Raw genomic sequence first — 25,871 nt, 5'->3', positions numbered from 1 at the left:
TGATGGTATTGTTTCAGTTAAGGCAGAATGTCTCCTTCTGCTTTAATAGAAAAACTCTGTATCTTTTCCTCTCCCATATTTTCACTTACTAAATGAATTCAGCAATCACCATCTTTGAAAAGGCATTCATTTCAACTGTTGTGGAGAAAACTTCTGATCAGACCAAGAACATTGGCTTCAAGGCCACTCTCCTTTCTGTGAGACAGGGAGTATCTGTGTGATAAATTACCTGTGGGTGAATGCTAAGTCTTTAATGAGAAAAAACATGCTCTGTTGGATTCAACCTTTCATGTGAAAGCTGTTTGGGACCTTACTGAAAAGAATGTGTTAACCAAGAGAGAAGCATAACTACTGTCTTGTCAATGAACACAAATAAAAAAGCCTAGTTAAAATGAGGTTCAAGTGAACTCAGAAAAAAAAAAAACCAAAAAAGAGTTTTTCTGTGCTCTTTTCTGAGAGCTTGCTTTATACTGCACAGTGATTTATGACAATTGGAATCTCACTATTTCTGCAATTAATATTAGTGGATGCTTCCTATTCAGAGGAATGTTAATCATAATAATGCAAATGGAACTATTATTGGAGCTGTGCTTCAGAGTTTGTATTTCATATTGAGCCAAAGGTTCAGTACTCAGCATCATTCTCAATGGAGCATTCACATTGTATGGATAGATGGATGTGCACCAAAGGTAAAATAACTGAATTAATATAAGCCAGAATAATATGCTTGGCATATAGCTTCCCATTTTCCCATTTTGCTGTAAAAATCTGATTTTCAGGCTTTTTAAACCAATAATAAATTATAGCAATGCACTGTTAATTACACCTTACAGAAGTGGTGTATAGTATAAATTGCACTGGTGATGGACTTAGATTAAGTTTCTCATGCTTATTTTTAGCAAGTCAAAGGCAATTCATTTCCAACTGGGCCATGTTTAAAAGTTTGGAGTGAAAAAACGTTGTAATTATTTCCTAATAGAAAGAGAATATTGGTGACAATATTTTATCCTACATATCTTCTTGCACTAAATATATTATTGGCAAAGGAAGATGCAAGAACACATACTAATTTGGACATGTGTTTAAAAGATATAATGAGTATTTATAAATTTTGCTCCTGCAAAATATTTTCTGAATTGTCTTCTTCATATTGTTACCTCATTCTGTGCTCCCTTAGATAATTTCTTAGGTTGTGATTGGTTTCTTTATGATTCCTGATGCTTTTGGAAATATTTGGTCCCTGTCCTTTTTCATTCTTTTTCTTCCTTTTTTTTTTTTTTTTTTTTAATGGGGGTGGAAGGGTTCTGTTTGTCTGTTTTCTCCCCATGGGTTTTGATTTATAAAGAGGGTGGGAAGAGGGGATAATAGCAACATTTTAAAAAAGTCCTGCTAGCTTTTATGAAAAACCACATAAAGTTTTTGAGAATAATTCAGAGCTCATTCAGAAACATCAATTAATTATAATTCAGAAAATAAATTACCCACATAAATAAATCAATGCTATACATGCCTTTTTGCTGTAGCAGAAAGGTGTTTTTAATTTTCATCCTAAAGGAAGGTAATTACCATATTAAAACTGTTTATCAGGAGGTGACTGTGGAGTATGCTGTGCATGTAGTCACTGGGACCCTACTTTTTAGGGAACATAGAGCCATGACTGGTGCTGAAATATCCATCACATGACATAATTATACTCTTGATAGGAAAGGAGAGAAATTCTTAGGTGGGGACCACATTTTAGACTTTGTGGATCTGGATTCAAATCCAGTATAAGCATCCTGTATAGCATCAAAGAAAACACTTTCGTCCAAGACTTCAGGAATATCTCAAAACTCAGCTGAGTGAGAAGAAGATGCTCAAATAACTTTAAGGACCAGATCCAACAGATACTGCTATAAGACTTATTCTGTATCCTGTGGTCTGGATTAGGCAGTTATATGTTCTGAATAACTGAGTCTCACCTTTTCTAAATTACTTTACATTATTTGGCCCTGTTCTTTCAAAGTGGCATTCAGGTCATGATACAAATACGGATATACTGACATTTAGATGCTTGTGTTGTTTTGGTTGGATTGGATTTGGTTGGTTAGTTGGGTTTTTTTGTTTAAGAGATGAAATCACTTTGATGGTGCATTTGATGGGTCATCCCATAGATACACATGTAGGCGTGTCACAGTAACTTTCAGAAGACAGGCGTAAATGCAAGAGCAACATAAAACCCTCTGTTTGTAACCATGACTGCTAAAGGAGCAGAGCAGACCATTTCCTTATATTTTCTGTGCTGGAGCTTATTCTCCAAAGTGGGAATAATAACACTTCCCTACCTTGACAAAAGTTTTAAAATACTTACATTGAAAATCAGGAGTAGTATAGAAATTATAGTGACAGGGGTTCCTAAGTCTACCAGAGTCCTGAGAGAGGAAAGTGAACAATTTATTCTCATTACCTCCTCATTTCCAGGTCTTGCAGAAAAGGATTCTGGTGAGTGATGGCATCTTCTGTTTTTGTTTTCTTTGATTTGAAGTGAGCATCAGCAAGAGAGGATACTCACAAAATTAATTCAGATTGGCTTAGATAAGGACTGTGATGTTGATTAAAAACCATCCACAGGGCCATTAGTGAAGTGAGATAATAAATGAAAATGTGTTGAATCACATGAGTTTTCTAGTGGGGGACCATCAGGGAGCAGTCCTGAGTCCAGTCTTCTTTAAATATCTTCATTCATTAGCCAGAAGACAGGAAAAGAGTACATGTTAATTAAAATCACAAATGATCCAAATTGGGAGGCACTGCATAAATCAGCAAAAATAGAGAGACTTGAAACCTTAGGCAGGAAATGACAAAATGAGATGCAGCTTTGAAAAATGCATGTGGAGGAGAAATTATCTGCACGAGGACACAATCAGCAGCAAGGAGTGTTCTTGAAGAAGCAGAATTAATTGGAAGAAGACAAAGGATGTGGACCATGGAGTAAAGGGCAATGTAGCAGAGCAGCTATTTAAAGGTGACCTTTGCACCTTTTCATTAGACAGCTTGGATTCAAAATTAATTTGCAATTGGCAAGACTCAAAGGTCAATGCAGTTTTGGACCATATATGCAGAAAGAAGTTGCCAAAGAAAGACATGGAATCCCACTTCTCTAACAGTATGCTACCATATCACTCAGCCTTCTATTTTTTTTTTTTCCCAATTCTGCAAGACCTTGTGCACCAGAGTGAATGTAAAATAGATGCATATCTAAGAAAGTGGGTAACCTGGGAGAGCTGATGGGTCTGGCAAATGTGGCTTTCAGTGAAACTACATACACCCTCTTTCTGTGTTCTCTACCTTCCCAGTCTATATGGACATGGTCTCCCTGAGACAAGGAAAGGAGCTAAGAAAAGGGACTTGAGACTAACTAGCTAATGAGAGGCAGAAGAGGAGCCCCAGTGCTGCTATACACTTTCTTTGAACCTCCTGCTTGTAGTGTGATAGGTTTGTGACACATGCATCATTAAATTTGGACTCTTTGATGCCACACACAGCTCAGACAGGATATAGTTTACTCATGTGAGTGGAAACAGCAAGAGGCATCTCTGGAAGATCTCAGCCATTTCTCTCTAACAAAAGGAAAAGACTTAAGAAACTAGATATTTGGGATAATCATATAAATAAATTTTAAAAAATTATTGCTACCTTCTGAAGACTGCAGAAACACAGAAGAGGAAAGGAATAACTGCAATGTTAACTGGAAACTCTTGAACCTCGAGTAAAAGAATTGATGAATTACTCTTTTGGCAAAGATGGAAGGGATGGATGTTTGCACAGTTGGTCAAGGACAGGCATCTAATTTTGAGTGCTGTACAGAAAACCTTAGTTTGTATTTAAAAAATGCATTTCTTTCTATGAGATGACTAAGTATACCCTAGTAGTGCTGATGTGATATTACAACAGGAGCCGTGTATGTATAGATGACTGTTTTAGATACCCCGTACAACAGTAAGGAGTTGTTTTAATTTATTTTTCTATAGCAAATAAATAAAAATCACTGAACAAAACATTGATTTTTTTCTATGTCTGTGTATTTTTCAGGTAGACTGAGAATAACACGTCTAGGTAAAAACAGTATCCTACAAGAAGCTTTTGATGGATTGTTCCTAGATATTTCTAACAAGGCAACTACCAAAAGTGAGTACTAATTCCAGTACCTGGGATGTTTTAATCATGCTTTGTTGTTTAAAATAAAATTATGATATTTGTAATGTTTCTTGAGGAGATTTCTCTAATTGGAGTAGTGAGGAATTTTTCTATTTTCTCTAGAATGTGTCTATTTTTATTAGCTGATAAGGATAATTTGCATCACAGTCTCAGTCATGGATTCATTTCTGCTGTCCCAGACACTCTAGAAACATAGACATTCTCTGCATGAAATTGCTTACATCTTAGTAGAAATCAAGAAGCTGTGGATAGTGACAGACAGAAGAGACCCATGGATGTGATAAGAAAGTGCTGGTCAGTAGGACAGGCAATGCTAATAGCACACCTGTAACCTAGTCTTTGTCAGAGAATTTTAGATGTTGCTACAGAGAAAGAAAGTCACTAGCAAGGTAATTTTTTATGAGTTTATCAAGAGCAGCATGAAAGAAAATACAAAAGCACTCATTTGAAAATCCAGTGCATAGACTATGGAAAATGACTGCATGGGTTGATTGGATGCCGACAGCCTAGTTTTGATAGAACTGGGGAAGGAAAATCAGTGCTATATCTGGAAAAAAGGCCTTTGTATCCAGGGAATATCATCAGGGCAAATTTACATTTGTGATGAAAGTGACAGAAAGGAATTCTGCTGTAGTTGACATGTTCAAACATAAGGTCTGAGATAGAGATTTACCTAGATGGGTAGAGAGCAAGGAAAGGCATTATCTGAAGTATGATACACAGAACATACTTTGAATGTGTGTGTAGCTTCAGTGTAACTGGGAAATGGCATCTGGAGTGGACAGGAATATGAGTTGATGATATCAAGGTTACAGGCATGTGACAGGATGATGGCATTGTCCACAGTGATCAAGAGGGAAGGTTGCTTGGAGATCATTGCTGGGATATCTCAAGCAAAGCTGGGACTATTCAGTAGACAGAACATTACAAAGAAATGGTAGAGAAGCAGAAGCATGAATCAAAGAATCATGGAATATTTGATGTTGGCAGGGACCACTGGAAGTTGTCTAGTCGCCTTTCAAATCAAAACACACTTTTTTAGAGAAAGTTGCTGAGGGATGATATTTAAGAACTTTTCACCTAGAACTGAAGGGCTGGAGGACCTGTGGCTCCTGCCATATAAAGAGGCAGCAAATGTTCACCTCAGCCTGGGAATCTTGACATGAGTGATAAATGGAGAGAAAGAAATGTCTGTTAATATTAAGTACAGTACAAGTACAATAGGAGGAGTTCTAAAAGTCAAAGCCATGAATATAAAGTGATATTTAAATGAAATTGATGCAGAATTATGTGTACTTGCAAGACAGAATGAAAGTGATTAGTGAACATCAGTGCTTTAATCGCCAGCACTACACAGGTACTAGCATAAGAAAGAAGAGACAGTTCCCAAAGCATGAAAATTTTGCCTACAAGTCATGTCCTAGACTTTATTCTTTACTCCTTAGGGAGAAACCATGTACTCCTATAAGGAATTAAATTGCTTTTTTCCCCCATAATCTTAGAATCATAGGAAGGTTTGAGTTGGAAGAGACCATAAATATAATTTAATTCCAATTCCCCCCTGCCATGGACAGGGAAGTATTAGGGCTGGTGTGAGCTGAAATGTTGTGTCTGTAACAAGAGTTCAAAAAGTTAACCCCTGAGAAAGATCTCACTGCAAGATAATGGCTAGGCATAAAAAACAAAGAGAAAGAAAAAGGGAAAAAGAAAAAGAGAAAAAATGTTTTCAAAGTCAAGGTTTCATGGTAAGTGGTAACAGTGTAATGAGGTGACAGAAAACTGAGTGGAGTAAGGAAAAGAAGAGGAAATCTAAAGTAAAACTTCTTAAATTGCTGGGAGTTGCTGCACATGACAAGCTCTGTATTAAGAGACAAGAATTTCAGAGGATATGTCTAAATAGCTTTTACTGAAGGTGAATTCTTACTCATCAATGTAATCTGAAGACTTTTTCGTTACAAAATGCTACTCATTGCAAAATGCAGTTTTTTACAGCCATGATGCATTTGATAACTGTTTTGCTACCGGGAGATCTGAATAGTGACATGAGGTCAAAGACTCAATAATAGAATCCAAATCAGTTATTTCCTGTGGAATCACAGAATTTTTCCCGAGTTATGTCCACTGGGTAGTGGAGTCAGTCAGCCAGCTATCAGGCACATGTTCCCCTCCAGGGGTCTGTCCAGAGCTGCCTCAAAGATATGCCATACTAACTGGTCCAATACTATCTGTGAAGTCTTGGAATTATAGAATGTTTGGGGATGGAAAGGACCTCAAAGATCTCATTCCAAACCCATGTCCATGGGTAAGGACACTTTTCACTAGACCAGGTTGCTAAAAAACCCATCCAACCTGGCCTTGAATTCTTCCAGTGATGGAGGAGTCACTGGGCAACTCAGTCAGTTCTCTGGGCAACTTGTGGATGTGCCCCACCACTCTCACAGGAAATAATTGTTTACTAATACCCAATTCAAACCTGATCTCTGCCAGACTGAAGCCATTCCATCTTGTCCTGTCCTTCCATGCCAGTGTCAAAAGTCAATCTTTCAGCTCTCTTGTAGCCCCCTTTAGGTTCTGGAAGAGGCTCTAAGGTCTCCCTGTAGCCTTCTCTTCTCCAGGCAGAACAACCCCAACTCCATCAGCCTGTCTCCACAGGAGAAGGTCTCCAGCCCTCTAAACAACTTTGTGTCCCTCTTCAGTGCACACACAAGATTAATATGAACAGTACAAATAACAGGGTCTGTTATTTTATTAAAAGTAAACATGCCTCAGAATATTAGAGTGTTTCTCAGGAGCCACCAACATTGATCTGGAAACAGGGTGATATTTGGAGCTGCTGTCCTCTTGCAGCTCTCAGCGGAAACTGTAGCTCATTGCTGATCAGACTGCTCTTACTCAGGTGAGGAAAGATGGCATTAGGTAGTTGGCATTTGGTACCCAGCTTGAAAACACTGATTGTTGTTGTTGGCTGTCTTGCTATTCTGCTGCAACCTGTGCACTCTTTTCCTTTCTATTTTTCTGTTAAACCATAATGCAACTCCTATTGCAGTGTCTTTGGGGACTTCTGCAAACACTTTATATTGATAAAGTTATGGGAATAAGTTTTTGTAAAAATCCCCTTGTCCCAACAAATTAGAAACTGCTAAACAATGTGTATGTGTTTTCAAATATCCTTAGGTCCCCTGTCTTCTTAGCCTTGATTAACCTGTCACCTAAACTGCATGGCATTTCTTCTTGTTTACACTACAAATCCAAGATAAGTATCTTTAGCAACTGTATATTTATGCAGCATCTAACATGTTGTGCTCATGATACACTCAAAGCCTCCAGGTACTATAACCATAGAGATGTTACATAATCCTAGGGAACTTCTCATTCTTCCCACAAGACATCTTGTTTCAACCCATAATATGGAGAGACATCCTTCTAAAAGGTTCTACTTATTCAAATCAATGTCATGCAGTGTTAATTAAGCATTGATACTTATGTCTTATTCTCTGAGGTGCCAGATCATCATTTTTCTTGAATAATCCTTGAAGTTTGGCTCAAGGTACTGAAGGTATGATAGAAGAGCCTTGTCTTGGAGACTACTAGATTAATTATTTAGTTAGTTAGTTATGTATTCATTTGCTTATTTATTTTTGCTGTCAAGTGCATCAATTGCCATAAACCTTTCTCCTCCCATTATTTAGCAGAGGAGGAACAGGAAGGCTGTAATTAGCAACTTGGCTGTGGAGTATGCAGCAGGAGGGGGGTGGCTGTAGAAACCAGTATGAACTCAAACGTTTATTACAAGAACTGTTTATACATTGTCTGTCAATTGTTTTCTCCCTGTTTAGATTTGCAAGTGAATTGCAGATGCATTTCTTGGACACATCAGATTTTGCTTTTCTTTTGCTTTGCTGCAGAAATCTATTTTCAGCCCAATTTTTTTACTCCTGTTGTGACACACAGGAGATGTGATCTCACACTCTCCAAAGAACTGATACAAAACAGCAAAGAAATAACAAAGATCCCATCATTACTCTGGAAAAAGAGGTGTCTTCATATCAGCGGAACCACCTTTATCTGCAGATACATTGTATCTCAGAGAAATAGGGATACTTATTACTCATCTCCTAGTATGTTTAACAAATACACCGAAATACCCGAGCATTTTCCTTCTGAAAATCATGTGCTGTGTGGAGAGCATATTGACATAGGCTTAACCCACAGCCTGCAAGTGCAACAGCTTTTAGCCATGCCCCCCCTCCATGAACAGGCATGAACATCATCCCGATAGTCTGGCACCATTTTGCTGCTTTTATGATCTTACAGAGTTTCACTCAGGGCTTCTTTGTGTATCTCTGGATGATCTCATAATGTACTTTATAGACTTATCTAACAGTGCCATGCACCAGGCCCACACAGCTTGTGTGTGTTGCTGTCACAGCTGGTGACTGCGAACAGCACAGATGCCTCAGTGGAAGCTGTGCATCCTCAGTGCCCTCTCCATGCCTGTGTATCTTCCCCTTGCAGCAGATGTGTAGCTCCTATAAGCACTGTGCCGTTGTCCAAGAGCCCCATTATGCCATGGCCAAAGCTCTTTGACACCCCTTACTTTGCAGCCCTGATTGAGCAGGCCATGGTGCCTCGTGCCACCCCTGGGGACTGTGTGCAGGCCCTTGTTTATCACCTACAGCCATGGTACAGAGAGCTAAAGTTTTGAGGACTCAAGGCAATTATGCATCCAGGGATTTTCATCCCAGTTTTCTTTTCATAAAACCATAAAATCATAGACTAACAGAATGGTTTTGGTTGGAAGGCACCAGGAAGACTGTCTAGTTCCAACGCTGTGCCGTGGGCTGGGACACCTTCCCCTAGATTAAGTGGGTCAAAGCCCCATCAGACCTAGTCTTGAACACCTCCAGGAATGGAGGAGTGACATCTTCACAACCTCTGCCAGTGCCTCACTACTCTCATAGTGAAGAGTTTCTTCCTGATAACTAATCTCACCCTGCCCTCTATCAGTCTGAACAATTTCCCCATGTCCTGTCCTTCCACACCCTTGTTAAAAGTCCCTCTCCAGCTCTTTTGTATCCCATTTAGGCACTGGAAGATGCTTCTGCTCACTTGTGATAGCTGAGGTAAACTCACTTTGTTCATGGCAAAGCTTTCAAATCTTCTGTCTGTCCCTATCTAGGCTTGTTTTAATTTGCAGATTCTCATCAGACATTGACTTTTAGGGTGAGGTGACAGTGGGTTGAGGGAGCAAAATTTGCTTTTGGACACATAAGCATACTTTCCATTTTGCAGGGGAACATGAAATGTTTCTGTGTGAAAAAGCAGAGCTTTCTCATCTCATTTTAATGCTAATTTTGCAACTGTGTCTTGACTGTCCTCAACTCTGCTGCTGGGGAAGTTTGTATTTTTCTCACCAGGGTTAAGAAGTCAGTGCATGTTGTCAGGCAGAACAAAAAACAAAGTGAGAAGGGGCATTCATTTCTTATGCAACAGGGTAATTTAAACAACAGAAATATGGAAAAATAATTGAAAGTGAGTTACAGGATCTGTCTTCACCTGGTATAAGAAAGTACCCTTGAGTACTGTTGCTGCAAAACTGTTCAGCATATGTTTAGCTCCTGTGAGAAGTCCTATTAAGCCCTAAATTGAAGGACAGGCTTAAATACAGAAGACAATTTAGCAACTAATGCTAGAATTAATCTAATGCTAATATTTAATAAATAAATAAAAATATCTAAATCTAGAATTAGATCTAAGACATACTTTCACAGGTGAGATTCTTCCCCAGGTCCATTTTGTAATAACAGCGTAGTGTTACCAGTGATAATAATGGACAGTCATCAGTTTGGTAAGGTTTAGTGCCTTAGAAGTAGAGCAGTCTCTTTTTTTGCTCTATTGCTAATTTTTAAATAGTTTATTTTCTTTTGTTGGATACCAAGCAGACACAGCTCTTACCTGGTCTAGGGAGAGAAATAAGTTCTTTATTTTATCAGACTTAACCTGTTAGCAGGAATGAACTAGTCTGACCGAGCTAAAGCTACCATCTTGAACACATTATTATTGCTAGTAATATTAGCAATATATAAAAATAATATGTGTGTAGGTAACTCTTACATTGTTGGTATATTGCCAGTGTATCAACCTAACATGGCGTTGTTGGTAAAGGTAACTACACTGGATTTTAATAGAGATATCAGCACCTCTGAATTACAGGCCAGTTCAGAAAAGACAAGTTCCATGCAACCATGTTCACAAGGATCTTCCAAATCTAGCTGGACCAACAAATACAAGTGCTTTTGAGAACAGCAGCCCAAGTATGGGGAATCCAAAGGCTGGAGAAATGTTTTTCTTAGCTGGACATGTGGCTCGAGGAGGATTGTTCATCCCTGCATGATGAATACAATTTGTTTTCTTCAAGGATTGCTAAATGCAAAGTACTTATGGGGAGGGGCAGGCGGGTGTATGCCTGAGGCATGCACTCAGACCTACAGACCATTCAGTCCTTCTGAGAAAATAGAAATTAGTTTGGCCAACCTCATGCAGAGTTGCTGTCCTGTTTGAGGCAAATACACAATTCACCTGCAATCCTCACTTTCTGCTGTCTGTGCCAGGGAACTGGCACTTTCCATGTGTAATTACCAGACATAAAGGAATAATTCTTCTGGCTATCCCATCAAGGATGGCACAGAAGAGGCTCCCCAAGGAGCTTCTTCAACAGACAAATGCCAAACATGCTGTTTATATTTACAGGATCTTAATTCACACATATTAGACTGTGTATAAATGACGTGGCTCTGCTGGGAAGTGCTCAGCTGCAGAATTTGCTCCAAGGGCTGTTCCCAGTTAGACTCAGCCACGCCCTGAAAGATGTTGGCAAAATGCCCTTACTGTCCATGAAACATGCTCTAGAGTCACAGATGATGGACCTGATGAGGTGAAAGGATCTGAAAGGACATTTAAACACTTCTGCACACTTCCTTACAAAGAAGACCATCTTTGTCCCTGAGAGCGTGAGGACTGAGTTTCAAGCTGCAATTTATCAAGACAGTGTTTTTAAGTTTCTCTTTATTTTCTTAATTCTATTGTGGGTGGTTTTTTTAAATTTTAATGATGTGACATATGCCAGGGAAAATATTTTCAGCAATAAATCTCATCAAAATCTCCACCAAAATCTCATCTATTGCTTGACATTAATTTCAGTCCTTTCCACTGCAGCTGTCTCCCTGCAGGTTTCATCTTTATGCTGCAAGACAGGGATTTGCTCATCCTGCTCCACTGCTCTCAGAGCAGCGTCTGGGTATTACATGGTAGTAGGGCACAGGGGAATTTTTTTTATTTTTGTAATTAAATGCAGTAACATATTTTAACATTGTTGCCCCTTGTTTGATCTTTTGATCTCTTTAACCAATTCCCTACCATTCGCTGGTGATCTGTTAACACTTACCCAACTAGCAGAAGTTCAATTTAATCTGGGAATAAATCCACTGTCAGAACTGTTTGTCCTGTTTTCAACTACCGTGTTTATGTAGAGAGTCCACAACAGCCCCCTCTGTTCCATTGGCTCTTGGAGAAGGGACACTGTCTATCTCCCTCTCACTGCACCGGCCAACCATGGTAAAAGCAAAAACCATGTGTGCCATGACAAAAGCAAGCAGAACATATGCACTGACATGGTTTTCTCTTTGGACAGGAGAACTGTGTAGCTGCAGCACTGAGCTCCCCAGAGAAGAAAGCAGGAGATCTGCTGTAGAGGGTCAAAGAGCTGATGCTATCCTAAAAACCATCCTCCCAGGCATTATGCTCTTAACTTGTTTGGGAAATTAAATCAATTTGCAAGCACATGCAATGAATGTGAAACTGAAATTCCAAAAAATGTTATCATTGAGATTTGCTGGCAAGACCTGGGGGCAGCAGACAGGCACCTCCGGGGCACCTCTAAAAGGAGAATTCAACTTTCTGCCTGGACATACTGCATTCTTCTTCAACAAAATATGTGAACTGGACCTATTAAATGTTGGAAAATCAGCAGAGGAATATCCCAAAGAAAAAAAAAAAAAAAAAAGAAGAAAAATAAGTAAGCTTGTTTGTTTCCTTGCTCAGTATTTTAAGACCTGTAGTTGTCATCCAGGAGGAAAACTGAGGGAATCAACTGGGACACAAATTGCTTTGTGATGGCATGACTTGCTGAAGTGATGAAATGCATGACGTTTCCTGACACATACATATTCTTAGTAGCTGCTGATGAGACAGGATGAGTGGTAGTGCAAATGTTTGCCAGATTGGGGATGGCTTCTGATAAGGAAGGTATGCAGAGCTATCTTCGAATTCTGTCACAGCCAGGCACATATGTAACTGAGAACAGTGGTGGGTGTTCATTCTCCAAAGACAGCTCAAAGATTGTGTCCAGAAAACCCACGAATCATGTCACTGAAACCCTTTCTGAGTCATGATCATCTTGGAGTGCTGACCATCCATGTTGGGGGTGCAGGATGTAGGCTGTAGATTTGCAATATTAAGCAGCAGGATATGGATTTAGGAGTTGACTCTGGACTTCAGTTTGAAAAATGGTTGTTTGTTTTCCCCTGAGATGTTTTTCCATAGTCCTGCCATAGGAATTGTCAATTTCACGGCTTTCTGAGACAGCTTGGACGTTCTGGGAAGACACCTGTGTCTATTTTTCCTCTTTTTCTTTGGCCATCTCCTTTATTTTTCCAGGCTTGCCTCCAAACACTATGAGTGCATTTTGAGCCTTAGGTCAGTTACTCTCTGGTGAAAATAAATGTATTTAGAAAATCATCTGGAAATCCAGATCAAATATTTTTAAAAAACACTGCCCCTTCAGCTCACCAAAGCCTGGACCACTTTTGTCTCCTTTATTTTCTTTATGACCTTTACAAAAATTTTCATAAGAAAAGGTGGCTGCTGTCAGACTAACAATGCTTCTCCTATCTGTGTGTCTCTGTTGCTGGAAGATGCTAATAGCAGAACAGAGATAATTGTGCTTTAATTGGGTTCTGCTTGTTCAAAGAAGGAGGGGGTAAGGGATGCTTCTTGGTTCCCATGGCCTTGTAGATAAGTTTCCATATAATGCCAATTAAGAGCAAAATAAGGAGTATGCAAAACAGGTGACAACTTCTCTCACCAGGAATTGTTCTTTTGTGGGTAAACCAATAGGGCCTTCAACTAAGGGTGCTCTTTTTGCTGCTGGAGTTTCCCTTGATTTTTTTTATTGCATTTTGCATAAGCTTGGCTGCTGTGAGTGGATCAAGTCTAGAAAAGTTTAAGATAACTATGACGGGGAAGACTGCCAATTGTGTATATATGTAAGCGTGTGTGTGCACTTGCCGAAAGTAGAAAGGAAAGTCAAATTAAGTTATTTTTTTTCCCCTATGAGTTATTTTTATTTTGTTTTTATTTCAAAGGGAGCTATTGTGTCTAGGGAGAGGTCAAGGGGTTTTTTCTTCTCTTTTTAAGCATTTTTTTTTCTTTATCCTTGTTTGTTAGTTTTAAGGGTAATTATTCACCAGGGCCTTTTCAACTGTCAAATGCAACAAAAGATTATCCGGCCTCTTCTCTTCCCTGCCCCCACACTTGCCTTTTCCTCCAACAAAAGCAGCCTTTGTTGGGAATGGTCATCATTTCACAGGGATCCCTCTTCATCCCACAAGTTAGGAACGCTCTTCTACTTTATATCGAAGTGACCTCTTACAAATGCAGGGAGACTCGGGATGTTGCAGCTGATGCTCTGCCCTGGCTGATGTTGCCTATCAATACTTGCCAGTTTGACAGCTTAGATGCTCTGAGCACTTGCTTTTCCTTCAAGCAGGATTTCTAACTTACTACAAGAACTGTTCATCAATTTATCTACAATGCACAACCCCTGCATTAATCAATCTCCATCTAAAGGGCTGTCCTTAAAAAGTGACTTTGGTTTGCAGCTGCATTTGACTGGGATGAGCCCTCTGACTTTCCAAATGCTTTCTTTTTTCTACATGATTTTCTTTTTCAAGTGTTTTCTTTTTTCTACATGATTTTCAGCTCCTTGCTGTTGAGGAAGCACATAGAGAAAAGAGCACTGCTCAATGCCAATGCATTTTGCAGAAAGAATTATGGTCCTTATAAATGGATCAATATATGCCAATCTCCAGCTTCATATAAATATTTGCTTAGATAGTAAATTGATCTTGTCCTTGATTTGTCATAATTTAAGTCTATGAAGCTATAATCAAGACTCCTTGATAATAAAAAGAACCCATCAGCAATTATACTCATTCACTTCCCCATATTCAAGGCTATTTCAGCATTTCACTGATAAACTTCTGTTTTCAATCAAATTTGCAACATAAAAATCAACACTGCACACCAGTAATGATGTTAGAGTGCTTCGTGTGTGGCATTTTGAAGTTATATCAGTGTGGAGATAGGAGTGATTTCTCAGGGACTTTAGCTGATATGGAAAAAAGATTTTGCTAAAATTATACCTAAAACCTTCTATCAAAACTCAAACTGAGTATAATTCTTGTAGACTTAAATGTACTTTAATATTTCTGAAAGTTTCCAGTAGTCAAATTTCTTGGAAACAAGAGCATCTAGGGATACCTAGCATCTAGGAATGCTTCTGTCATATATTTCTTGCACCATAATCACTTAGTAATTTTTTATGAAACTATTTGGCAGTGTGAGTTAGTGTGAGAGCTTTTGCACTAAATACTAGACTCTCTATCCCTAAATGTTTTTGTTCTGTATAAAAGGAAATGGATAGAAAGGTTTTTTTTAAGAAATGTTATTTCTATTTTGCAAGTGGTGAGTGTGGTCTGAGGGAGATTTGTAGTCTTACGGTGTCACAGAGGCAGCATTTTAAGGAAATAAATTGAAACATCCCAGGGTTTATTCTGGTCCACATTGTAATAGTTTGGACTCCTTCCTTTCAGCAGATCTATACCTACATTTATATATATATATATGTAAATAAAATAAGAACTCAAAGGAAGGCATATTACAGTACTCACTAATAGGAAAAGACTTGTAGGCAAATGCTGGTAAGGACAAGTGTCATAGATGGCAAGTGTCATGAAAACATGGAGGAAAAGGCTAAAACCCCTTCACTTTGAAAGTGACTGTGTGCTTGGCCGTAGGATAAAGTTCTGTGTCCTTATGGTTTTTCAAGGTGGACATTACTGTTACTTTGAGTCATGGCATTTTCAAGGTTAACCCATTGTTGTGGTTTAGCTCTATAGGAAGCCAAATCTTACACAACTGCTGGCTCATTTCCCCATGCAGGATGGAAGAGAGAATTGAAAGAGTAAAACTGTAAAAGCTCATGAGTTCAGATAAAGATAATTTAACAGGCAAAGCAAAATGAAATACTTCCATCAGATGCTTGGCTATCCCTGAGAAGTGAGGGTTCCATCACATGTAATAGTTGCTTGGGAAGACAAGCACCATACCAGTTGCCATGCAGAAACTTAACACCATCTTGGCAAAAAATTTTATCCATCTTCAAAACTCTCTCCATAACCAAAACTTTTTCTTTACTAAGACATGGCTTCACCATGGCATTTCCTAGTATTGGAAACATCTATCCTCATCCATAACCATTAAACCAGCCTGAGACTGCTGTACAAATAGGTGCATTAACTTATCCTCTGAGTCCCTCCCAATACCTTGTTTGTCATGTATGGATGCATAAATTTTTAAAATGGACCTATGTTGGGAGTGCTGTACAATACATGCTGAAGAAAATCATCCTTTTAAGTAAAGAACTACATGTGCAAATAAAAAGTTTGGGTAGGTCAGAATATTACATAAATAATGAACAAATGTATGATTAAGTCAAGGGATAGCCTTCACACTTTTATTCCCATTAAAGATTCATGGGGATTTTTATAACCAAATAAATTCTGTTTTGATTCCTCATTTGGAATTCTTTCAAACTCTGCTATACCCTTCTAATCTTTGCTAATTCAGAAAAATATCTGCTAAGGACTTCCTTTTCCTCTCTAAACTGGCATTAGCATCCTATATGGATGAAATACATATTGTATAGTGCAGAGTGCACCTGTGCTCACCACACTTCCACTACTGATTGAGTAGCTCATATTTCCTAAGAAGCCTGGAGCATCCAGAAACATTAGCAACCCAAAGGCATCATGGTCCCCTAGAGGAAGACAAATAGAATTAGACCTATTTTATAGATAAGAAAACTGAGGTTATTTTCCAGCTGATGTCTGAAAGTAAGCGCCTAAGTCACTGCTTTCAGTTGCAAAATGATATCAGCACTGACAGCCTATGGCACTGGCTCTTTACCTTTGCTTTTGGTACCCAGATATTCCATCCAGCTCCTACCATCCCTTCCTCTGTCACCCATGCTGGCTGTCGCAGTATTTCAGATTTAGTTGTCAGGAGAGCAGAGGCCACTGGTAATCATAAAAACCTGGTGGATGTTCAGCAGCTTCTGAGTCTATTTAATGTCTGGATTTGTGATGAAATTGAATGTGACTTTTCTCTGGCTGTCACCCAAATTTTCTGTAGGCAAATGAGTTCTGACCAGAAAAATTAGAACTGCAGAGGGATCTGCAAGCATTCACCTACTTAGTCTGCAAAAGGCCTTGCAAACGGTTTTGTTGATAATGTGAACAAATTGCTATTTAAGGCCTGGGATCTAAATCAAAACACTTGGAAAAGTACCTAATAATCAGCACTCATCAGTTTATCAATGGCTTCATATTCCCATACTCTTTTTCTTTTATCAGTCCCACCAATACCTGGAACCAACAATGATATGTGGAGTTGTTCTTTGGGATTAATTGCCACCTCCTTATGGCTGATCATTAAAAACAAAATTCAAAGTCTAAAAATAAAAGTTGAATACTCTGTATTTCTGTAGGAAAAGCAAGTGAAATAATTTTGATGTTAGTTTTTATGCCAGCATGCTGAATGTAGTCCAGAGTTGCTGCCCATGGGAGAAATACTGAATTTTGCCCAGCAAGTAACAACTGGGGATATCTTTACTGGGTGCTGTAGAGACGTGTGTCACATCACATCAGCATAGCCATCCTGCCCCGTGCGTGCCTAACCCTGCTTCCCCTGGCTTGAGGGTCATCTCCCAGCAGTCATGCTGGCACCAGAGATTAGAAACTCAGCTGCACAATAGCAGGTGGAAGGCTTTATTTTCTACTGATGTTAAAAAAATTATATATAATAAAGGCAGTTCCTTTCTGTGTTGCTCCTGCCATGGTCAGCAGTTGTCAGGGTGGAAAGGTGGAAGTGATGAAGGATTATCATCCCTTGCATGAATGGTGGTGTCTTCTTTCTTAGAGCAGCTGCATAGCCCTTGGGAACTAAACAAGAGGAAAGAGATGTGTCCAGAAGTAGAGATGTGACACGTAGGAGAACAATTCAAGAGCAGTCCCTTCCAGCTAAACCATCCTGTTTCTTTTTTCTTTTTTATTTTCTCATAGAAATTTTATAACCATTTTTAATAGGATTTCACTAATCCCTCTCTGATTAGAAGAAAAAGTGGATTTCCACTTTTCACAATACTGTGAAATAATAGGTGAGTTACAGCCTGGGATCACCCTGCTTGTCCCTACTTCATGCAGTACATCTCACATAAAAAACCCCTCAGTGTCTCTTTTAAACTTCATAAAGAAAAGGAATTTTAAGTGTTCAGTTCCTCTCATCTTCAGTGAACAAATAAAACAGGATGGCTAAATTGAATACAGAAGTGTTACTTTTTATTTTCTGTACATTAGGGGAGTCTAAAAAACTAGCAGGGGGCTGTTATCTTGTGAGATTGATCCTATTTCCTATATCCTTTGGATGTAGATATAGTCATCCCAGAGGAGATTCATAGATCTTAATGAGGAAACCACCCTCAGGAACTTCCATTCTGTCTGTACCCTTTAGTGGAAGAAAATCTGTATTTTCGTACCCAGATACATCAGCCAGGTTGGGTGAGATGGAGCTGAACCTCATGTTGCTCAAAGGCAATGTAGGTGTGAACATTGTCTTGGTGTCTTCATGGAAGAATTGAAGAAAAGATGCTTAAGTTCATTGATTCCAACTGTTCTTTGCATCCCCAAAGACAAAGTCCACTACCTTACCCTGTGCAGCTGCACAGCCAGTGCTGCAGGAATGCCGTCTCTTAGTTACCATATGGAAAAATCATTTAAAATTAACCTTAAGGCTTCTTGATGAGAGTTGTATGCTGACTGATTGAAAAAAAAATAGAAGCGATGGGCTAATGGGTGCATTAATCAAAGCAGGACACACAACTTGAGAACATTAAGATAAAGGCCCCCTTTCAAATACAGAGAAGGTGAGGTCAAGGCCGACTTGTTGTTCTTTCCTACTCAATGACTTTTAAGGGGATGTTATGCAAAGGGTGGAGAATTGGTGCAACTCTGCACAGATTACCCAAAAAAAGGAGACTAGAATAAAATAAAAAGCACTAAAAATGCCTGAATATGGTGATATAAAAACCTGTGCCTTTCAAAGTATGGTCTTTAAAAATATAGAGGAATTAAACTTGAAGTCCTGTATTTCATACATTTGCATGGTCATTCCAGGGAAGCTCATTATCTGGAGATGTTAAACTGAATATGTTTTTTCAGTTTAATATACTAATATACTGTCATGGTGATCTTCCCAGATGTTGAATAACTCATGTGGGCTTATTGAGTACTTAAAAGATCCATCAAAATTTTGGGACCTGAGAAATTAAGGAGATTTAGAAAAAAAACCAAAAACCAAAAACGCTTGGCCATTCATAGAAGTCGAATTGCAATACCTTGTATTTTAGCTCTTGGCAGTGCAGACATCCACATTTTGGCTAGTCACTCTGGACTTCATCTACTATCAGTGAAGGGAAACAGCCTTCTGCAGAGCTCTTTAGCTGATGTGTTTTATATGTGTGCATTAGGATAAGATGAATTGCACCTGTAAATCCCATGAGGATACTGATACCACAGACATTTTAATGAGGGTGGAAAATTTGCCCCCTTTTCATCATATGAACTGAGGTCTGATGTTATCATGTCACAGATTTGCAAACTTTGTCATCTACCTTTGCCATGTTGATAATGCATCTTCTAACCCAAATAAATACAAGTGTCCATCTTTGATGTCCAGTTACACGGAAGAGTAAAGCTTGTGCTTTTGTTCTTTATCTCAGCATTGTTTTTACCTCACAGGAGGCTCAATACTAATAATCAATCCTGTTCCCCATAAATTTAAGCCACAGTAACCCCTTCCTAAGTGTGTGGGAGTTCAGGTCATTCTTTGCTTCCCAGGAATGGACTGCCAGGAAGAAGAGATCTCAAGGAGTTGGAGAGTTCGAGGGACTCACATTTTGATGGTCTGAATAAAAATTACTGAGAATATTGCAGTAAACAACCTATTTCATGAGGAGGTGGGAGAAAATTTCCCTGAATAATTGCCACTTAAAAACCATTTTCCTCTCCACAAGATTTAAAAAGAGGCATTTTTAAATAACATAGCACACCTCCTCTTCAGCTGGGAAGCTGAGACTCAGTGTGAGTAACTGGTTTTGAGAAAGCATTTGCCTGAATCGTTTGTGAAGCTGCAGATAGTACTGAAAAAGAATCTACCTCCCAGTAACAAAATTACTCTTTCTCTGGTTATGATTGTGACCAATCACAAAACCAACACACATTTAAATTTCAAAAAGCTGTGCATTAAAAAAAATATGTGACTAGCTAAACTTCTGTAAATCCTTGTAAGTAGTGAAGACTGGATGTGAATTTAAATACATAGTCTGGGGTGTTAGACAGAAGGATGGATGTCAGAGTGGCTGTGATGATCTGAACTGTGTAGTGTTACAGGTTCATGTGTAAAGATGGGGCTGAATGTTGCATGCTGAGGACTGAATTCCAGCTTAAGGATCTCTCTCTCCCACAGGTTCAGTGTAGATATGTTGTCTAGTCCATCATACCTTGCTAAGTGATTTAAAAAGATTGCTCCATGGGTTTTTCTACTGGACACTATACATCTCCTCTGTGGCAACACAGAAGAGAAGTTTTGGGTGCCCCTTCTCTGGAAGTGTTCAAGGCCAGGTTGGATAGGGCTTGGAGCAACCTGGTCTAACAGAAAGTGTCCCTGCTCATGGCAGCAGGATTGGAACTGAATGATCTTCATGGTCCCTTCCAACCCAAACCATCCTATGGTTCTGTGGCAGCAGAAAACATGGCAGACAAGACATGATCCCAAGGATCACATCCATACCCTAGACTATCTTGGTCTAATATGCTACATCAATGTCCAGTCATGTTGTTTAACATTTACATACACGTACAAGAGTAAAGTCTTAAAAATAGACACATACACACCAAAAAACACAAACCTTTTTGGCATTTATACAGATAAGGCCAATTTTATTGGCAAATATTTTGCTTGGCAAGGATTCAGCATGTACTAATAGCTTAATAATTTTGGCAGACACACCAATGAAAAATGTTACTGAACCAGACCCAATTATGTGTGTAAAATGTAAACAGTTGTGTCTGCTGGGGATAACTGCAGTATGTTGTCAAGCCATGACTGTGAGTTATGTATGGTAGATTGGCCAAAATTTGTTTTTGACAAATGACCTTCTGATGACATTGTTTTGGGGCCACGCTATGGATGGAAGGACATTATCAGCATAGTGCAATACCAGCATGGCTTTTGTTCCACCTCTCAAGCCAGCTTTCCAAAGTTTAGTAGCTCTGGTAGAAGTTTCAGGCTGGTTTTCTGCTGTTCACTTTCGGTAGACTCTCCACAGTGTCCTCAGACTGAAGTTATAATGAGTTAATTCTTAAAATTATTTCTTATTCTCCATATTAGACACTAGTGGAATAGCTATTTAGGTTATTTCTTACTCTGGAAAAATTCCCGTGGCACTGGCAGAAGCCGAAGCTTTGAAAGCACAACAAAGCCCTTTCTTAGCTCTTTTATGTACCCTTTTTGCTAAGCTGGGTATACATATGCCATCGAAGCTGCCATTCAGCACTCGCAAATAAAAAGCAACTCTGGAACTGCCTCAGAATTCTTTCAGGAAGAATTTGCGTTGAGCTTGGGCTGCAATTAAAGAATGGCCATGCCGAAGGCGGGGTGGTGGGCATTAGAAAAGAGGGGTAAATAACGAAGCTTTTCAAGACATGGCTGTGAGAAGCCCCCTACAGCCCAGCACCTGGTGAAGCCATCGAGACGGCCCTCCCACCAGCTTAGATTAGACTAACAGTGCCACACAGCAGGCTTCTGCTAAAAGCAGGCAGAGAGGGAGAAGTCTTAAAAAGAGCCCTTTCTGATGCATTCAGGTAGAAGAGTGTAAAGTAAATAATGAAGCCGAAGGGCAGCACACAAGAGCATGACTTTGCATTCCTTTCGTGCCCACTGCCACAAAGCTCAAGGAGAGCACAGAAAATGAGCTGCTGAAGGATGCCGAGTGCTCTGGTCCGGCTTTGCTGAAAGCCGGCGTCAGTGGGGAAAGGAAGTTTGAGTCATTTGGAGCATAGCCTGCCACCAATCTTTACCCTTATCAGACTTTTCCAGAGAGCCTATAAACATGCACACTTTAGTAAATGGTGTGTTATAAATATGGGTAAGTAACAGCGTTGCAGTGGAAGAGCAAACAGGATGTTATTTATCACCAACTTTCTATGATCAACATATTCTTGTAGAAGAAGGTAGTTATTAGGAGAGGTTATTGACAGTGCTTTGTCAGGCTTCATATGAGTAAGCCTAATTTTTAAATAACAATAGCTTATTTATTCAGTCATTCTGAAAATTAAATTTTCAGCAAAAACTCCTAAGCTTGGGAAGTCAATTTACTTCCTTAGCTCTAGAGCAACATTACATTAATTGTTTTTTCAGGTATCCACTGACATAAATAGAGAAAACAAAGGAGAATTATTAGTGTGATTAGCTGGAAAATGTGGGTTTGGTATTGATTCAATTAGATTTTTATTTGTGTATAGTTACACACATTGTGAAATACATCTATAATTAGGAATGAAAATTGAACATGTATTAATAATTATATGGCACAGAAAGTAAGGAAGTGGCTCACTTTCTGTTAAATTCAATGACTTTGAGCCAGATGATATAAGAAAAAGTTAAGGTATGTGTTTGAATAAGCATGGTTTAACTTCTTGAGTGCTACTGATACAGAATGAGTAATTCCAATTGTGTATGATTAAATTTCAGGAAGAGATTCATTAGGGAATATAGAACCACGACCAAAATTCTTTAAACATAGGAAGTTGTTTGTTGGGGACTTTGGTGCCACATCTCTCCTCCTCCATGAACTGATGTATCATAATCTCCAATGTGTTATAAATAAACATCTTCATTGCCTTGATACACTTTCCCTTCTGAACAATGTCAGTGGAAAGTGAAAAGTGATCCTACTATGGGACTTTCCTGAGGTCACACTCTCTGTTTGCTCTTGTGTCCCAAATCTTTACTACATTAGGAAAAAAAATCAAGCTGAAATGATAAGTGCATTGGCCAAAAATTTTCTGTTTGCCTGCTTGGGAATCCATGGGAACTCTCTCTTCATCCTCAGTGCTCAGTCAGTGTGTGGAGCAAGAAACTGGACAGTGTTGTACATCTGAAAAATAGTTTTCACAGGAATTCTTCCAAAGAGGGATGGAGAACTGCCTTGAATATTGCACAGTCCATATTCAGAGTCAGGACCCAAAGCAGAAATCTTGGAGAAGCATTCTCAGTGGGATTTCAATGAGGAAGAAACACGAAGTCCATTTGCTATCATCATCCTGTCATTTAGAGTTTTGTACAACTCTGCTTCTTCCTTGTCCTTCAATATTTATTACTTTAATTTCTCTTTCCCCAAAAGACAGTTTGTGCCTATTTCTGTTTGCCTGAATATCCTTTTCAGTACTGACTTACTCCAAATTTAGGTCTCCATTTCTATTAGGCAGACACTTTTCTTCCCTGGTCCTTGTATGTATATATGGAGCGATATGTTCATGAGGGGACATGAATAATAGATTTTTAAAGGACAAGAAAATGCTCAAAATGGAGATTAGAAACCTTGAGAGAGCTGTTTTAACACTAGAATATAAATCAGATGTATTTCGATTTAACTCATGTAAGGAATTCATGCTCTGTTTTTGTTCTAAATTGTTGTGTAGGACTAGCTGGCTAGTTGTCCTTAATCTAAAAAATAATGTTTATCTATGTATAGGGAGGTATAATATATGCAGATTAAAAGGGGGGAAATCCAGTGGAGAAAGGTATCAGAAGTAATATGCACTACTCCTTCCTTGACAGACAACTTAATTCATTTTTCTGGGCTGCATACATGATACAGAGATCATTATAGTGCTTGTTGTTTTTCTGGCCAATGGTGGGAGAAAACTAAAATTGTACAAAAGTATGAATTGCATTGCTTTCCCCTTCTACCATCACCACAAATTCTGGTGGTTATAACCCACTCACCTGAGCCATTTAAATGGGGAACAGTGGCAAAGTCCATCAGGGATGTGCAGATATGCAAGGAGCATCTGATTGCACCATGACCTGATAGCAGAAATCAATAGATTCATCATCAGTAGGAATGATTTACAATAAGGCTGAATCCTGACTATTTGAAAAAGCTGATATGCTTGGCTAGGCCTGCAGCTACACTGTTACTCCATACCTACTATACTGCTTTCTATTTCAAAAGGTGTCTAAAAAATCTCCATGCAAGCTGCTCACATGTTGTTGACTGACCATCCTTTGGGGTGAGCAGGTTTACAAATAAAAAATGAATAGTCAGAGAAATAAATTTTTACCAGACATAGGAAAAAATATTTTTAACAGAAGAATGCTGATGGCTCTTTAAAGGTCATAAAAAAACTCCCAAAATCAGACAAATGTAGTGGGACTTTAATCCTCACCTGGAAAAGGAAAAAAAGCACATATCTGGGAAGCTGCATGCAACCAGGTTTGTATCAGAAAGACAAAAAGCTGGCTCAGGAAACAAGAACTGCCAATACCTTCACCAATCATACACAAATTTCAACTCCTCAGATTATTAATTTTTTAAAACCTAAGCCTGACTTTAGATGCCTATTTCATGACTAAATTATTCATCTGATAGAAGTTCCTGTTCCACACTAAACAGAATCTGGAGTCTGAGCATACCTCAAATATAAACATACAACTTCCTGATGTGCAAATTTGGGGATCTGAATCCCACCTGCTACCTGGAGATGAGGTACACTTAGAAATTTTAAGTAATTTTCAGACTTATGTATGTTTAGAATTACACTTTAGGAATAGTCTTACATGTGTATTTGATGACCTGCTGTAGGATCTGAGATTATCCCCAACATTCTTTCTGTCTCGTTCAGATTTTACTAGGAGCTATGATGTCTTACTGAGAAATTTTGCAACACAGTTCTCTGCTGAAGTCACCGGGAGGATTTACTGAAAAACCTGGCAAATCTGTGTTGCAGTGGCACCCAAGCCTGGTTGTGCTCAGTATTGTGCAAACTTATAGTAAGATACATATGTGGCCTTGAATAATATGTTGAAGGGGAAAAGATTTGGCTTTCCATGAAGGCTGTAGACAGTAGCACTCTGGGGAGAAAAGCTCTGAGCTCCCTGGTAACATCCTGTATTTAAGTTTGCAGTCATCAACTCAATTAACTATCGCTCATTAACTGGATTAACTGATTGACAGGAGAGTGTGTCTTTGACAGAGCAGTCTGTGCCAGGAACACCAAGATACTTCCAGGTTCGTGAAAGAATTTTCCCTAGGTGATATTAGCAGGAATGACAAAGCTTTTCTGGAAAAGTGGCAGGTGGTCCATTGAGGAATTTTCGCAAGACACTTCCCACCCTTACAGGGGATTTACAGCACTGGCCATGCCCTTAGTTTGCCCTGGTTTTTATTGGTGGCCCAGTGTAGATTTTACCTCTTGTGTTATAGGTGCTGAAGGTCTTTCCATTGTTGCGCTGTCTAGAGGAGTGATTTGCGGCTTGTGCTCAGGGTATGTGAATGGATGTTGTGTGGGCAAGGGCTTGGCTTTGTTGCTGAATAACTCAGTGTGTGCGTTAGGAGCCTTCCTGCCAAATTTGGCATCTTCAGAGTGGCTTTGCTGTATTTGATGTGGGCTGCACCAGTCCTGGGAGAAAGACGGATCCATCAGAGTGTCTTCATTTAGATAGGTCTTAGAATTTGATATAACTGCCTGTGACTGTGGGGGCCTAAACATAAAGGCATTCCCTTCTGGTACTCAGGGAGATAATGATGACCTATGAATGGTGCTGTAGCTCTTTTTTACCCATTTCTTTCTGTTTGCTAAAAAATAAAACAATAGAGTGTGGAGTTTCAGCTCTCTCGTGAGCTTAACCAATTACTGTTTTCCTTCAAGCTATATAAATTGTGTGCATTTAATATTAAGTTATCTCCAGACTGTTTACACTAATTTTCATTTATACAATGCATCTAGTAACAGAGGTAGAGTGCAATTCTTTCTCTATTTCTCCTTTGAATGAAAGCCTTGAGGGAAGCCTGCAGTTTTTGATCATGCTCCACTTTGATGTAAGCAAATGTTTAAGTTATGCTCTGGCAGAATGTCTGAGATTCATGTTCATGAATGATGCAGGATTTGTCCTCCTTCCTTAGTGGCGCTATTTATAGCCACAACTTTTTATTT

At 39.0% G+C, this 25,871-nt stretch overlaps 1 protein-coding gene across 3 annotated transcripts in view; it reads left to right on the top strand.

Annotated features, from left to right (window-relative positions):
* Positions 1-25,871, top strand: part of TENM4 (teneurin transmembrane protein 4) — a 593,501-nt gene that overhangs the window by 195,547 nt on the left and 372,083 nt on the right. For all 3 annotated transcript variants that reach the window (XM_050973321.1, XM_050973325.1, XM_050973318.1), the window contains one exon: positions 4,072-4,167. The gene's annotated coding sequence lies outside the window, so the exon portion shown is untranslated. The remainder of the gene's footprint in view (positions 1-4,071; positions 4,168-25,871) is intronic.

Source organism: Serinus canaria, chromosome 1, assembly GCF_022539315.1.
Source record: "Serinus canaria isolate serCan28SL12 chromosome 1, serCan2020, whole genome shotgun sequence".
Taxonomy (NCBI): domain Eukaryota; kingdom Metazoa; phylum Chordata; class Aves; order Passeriformes; family Fringillidae; genus Serinus; species Serinus canaria.
This window is presented reverse-complemented; position numbering and strand designations above follow the sequence as displayed.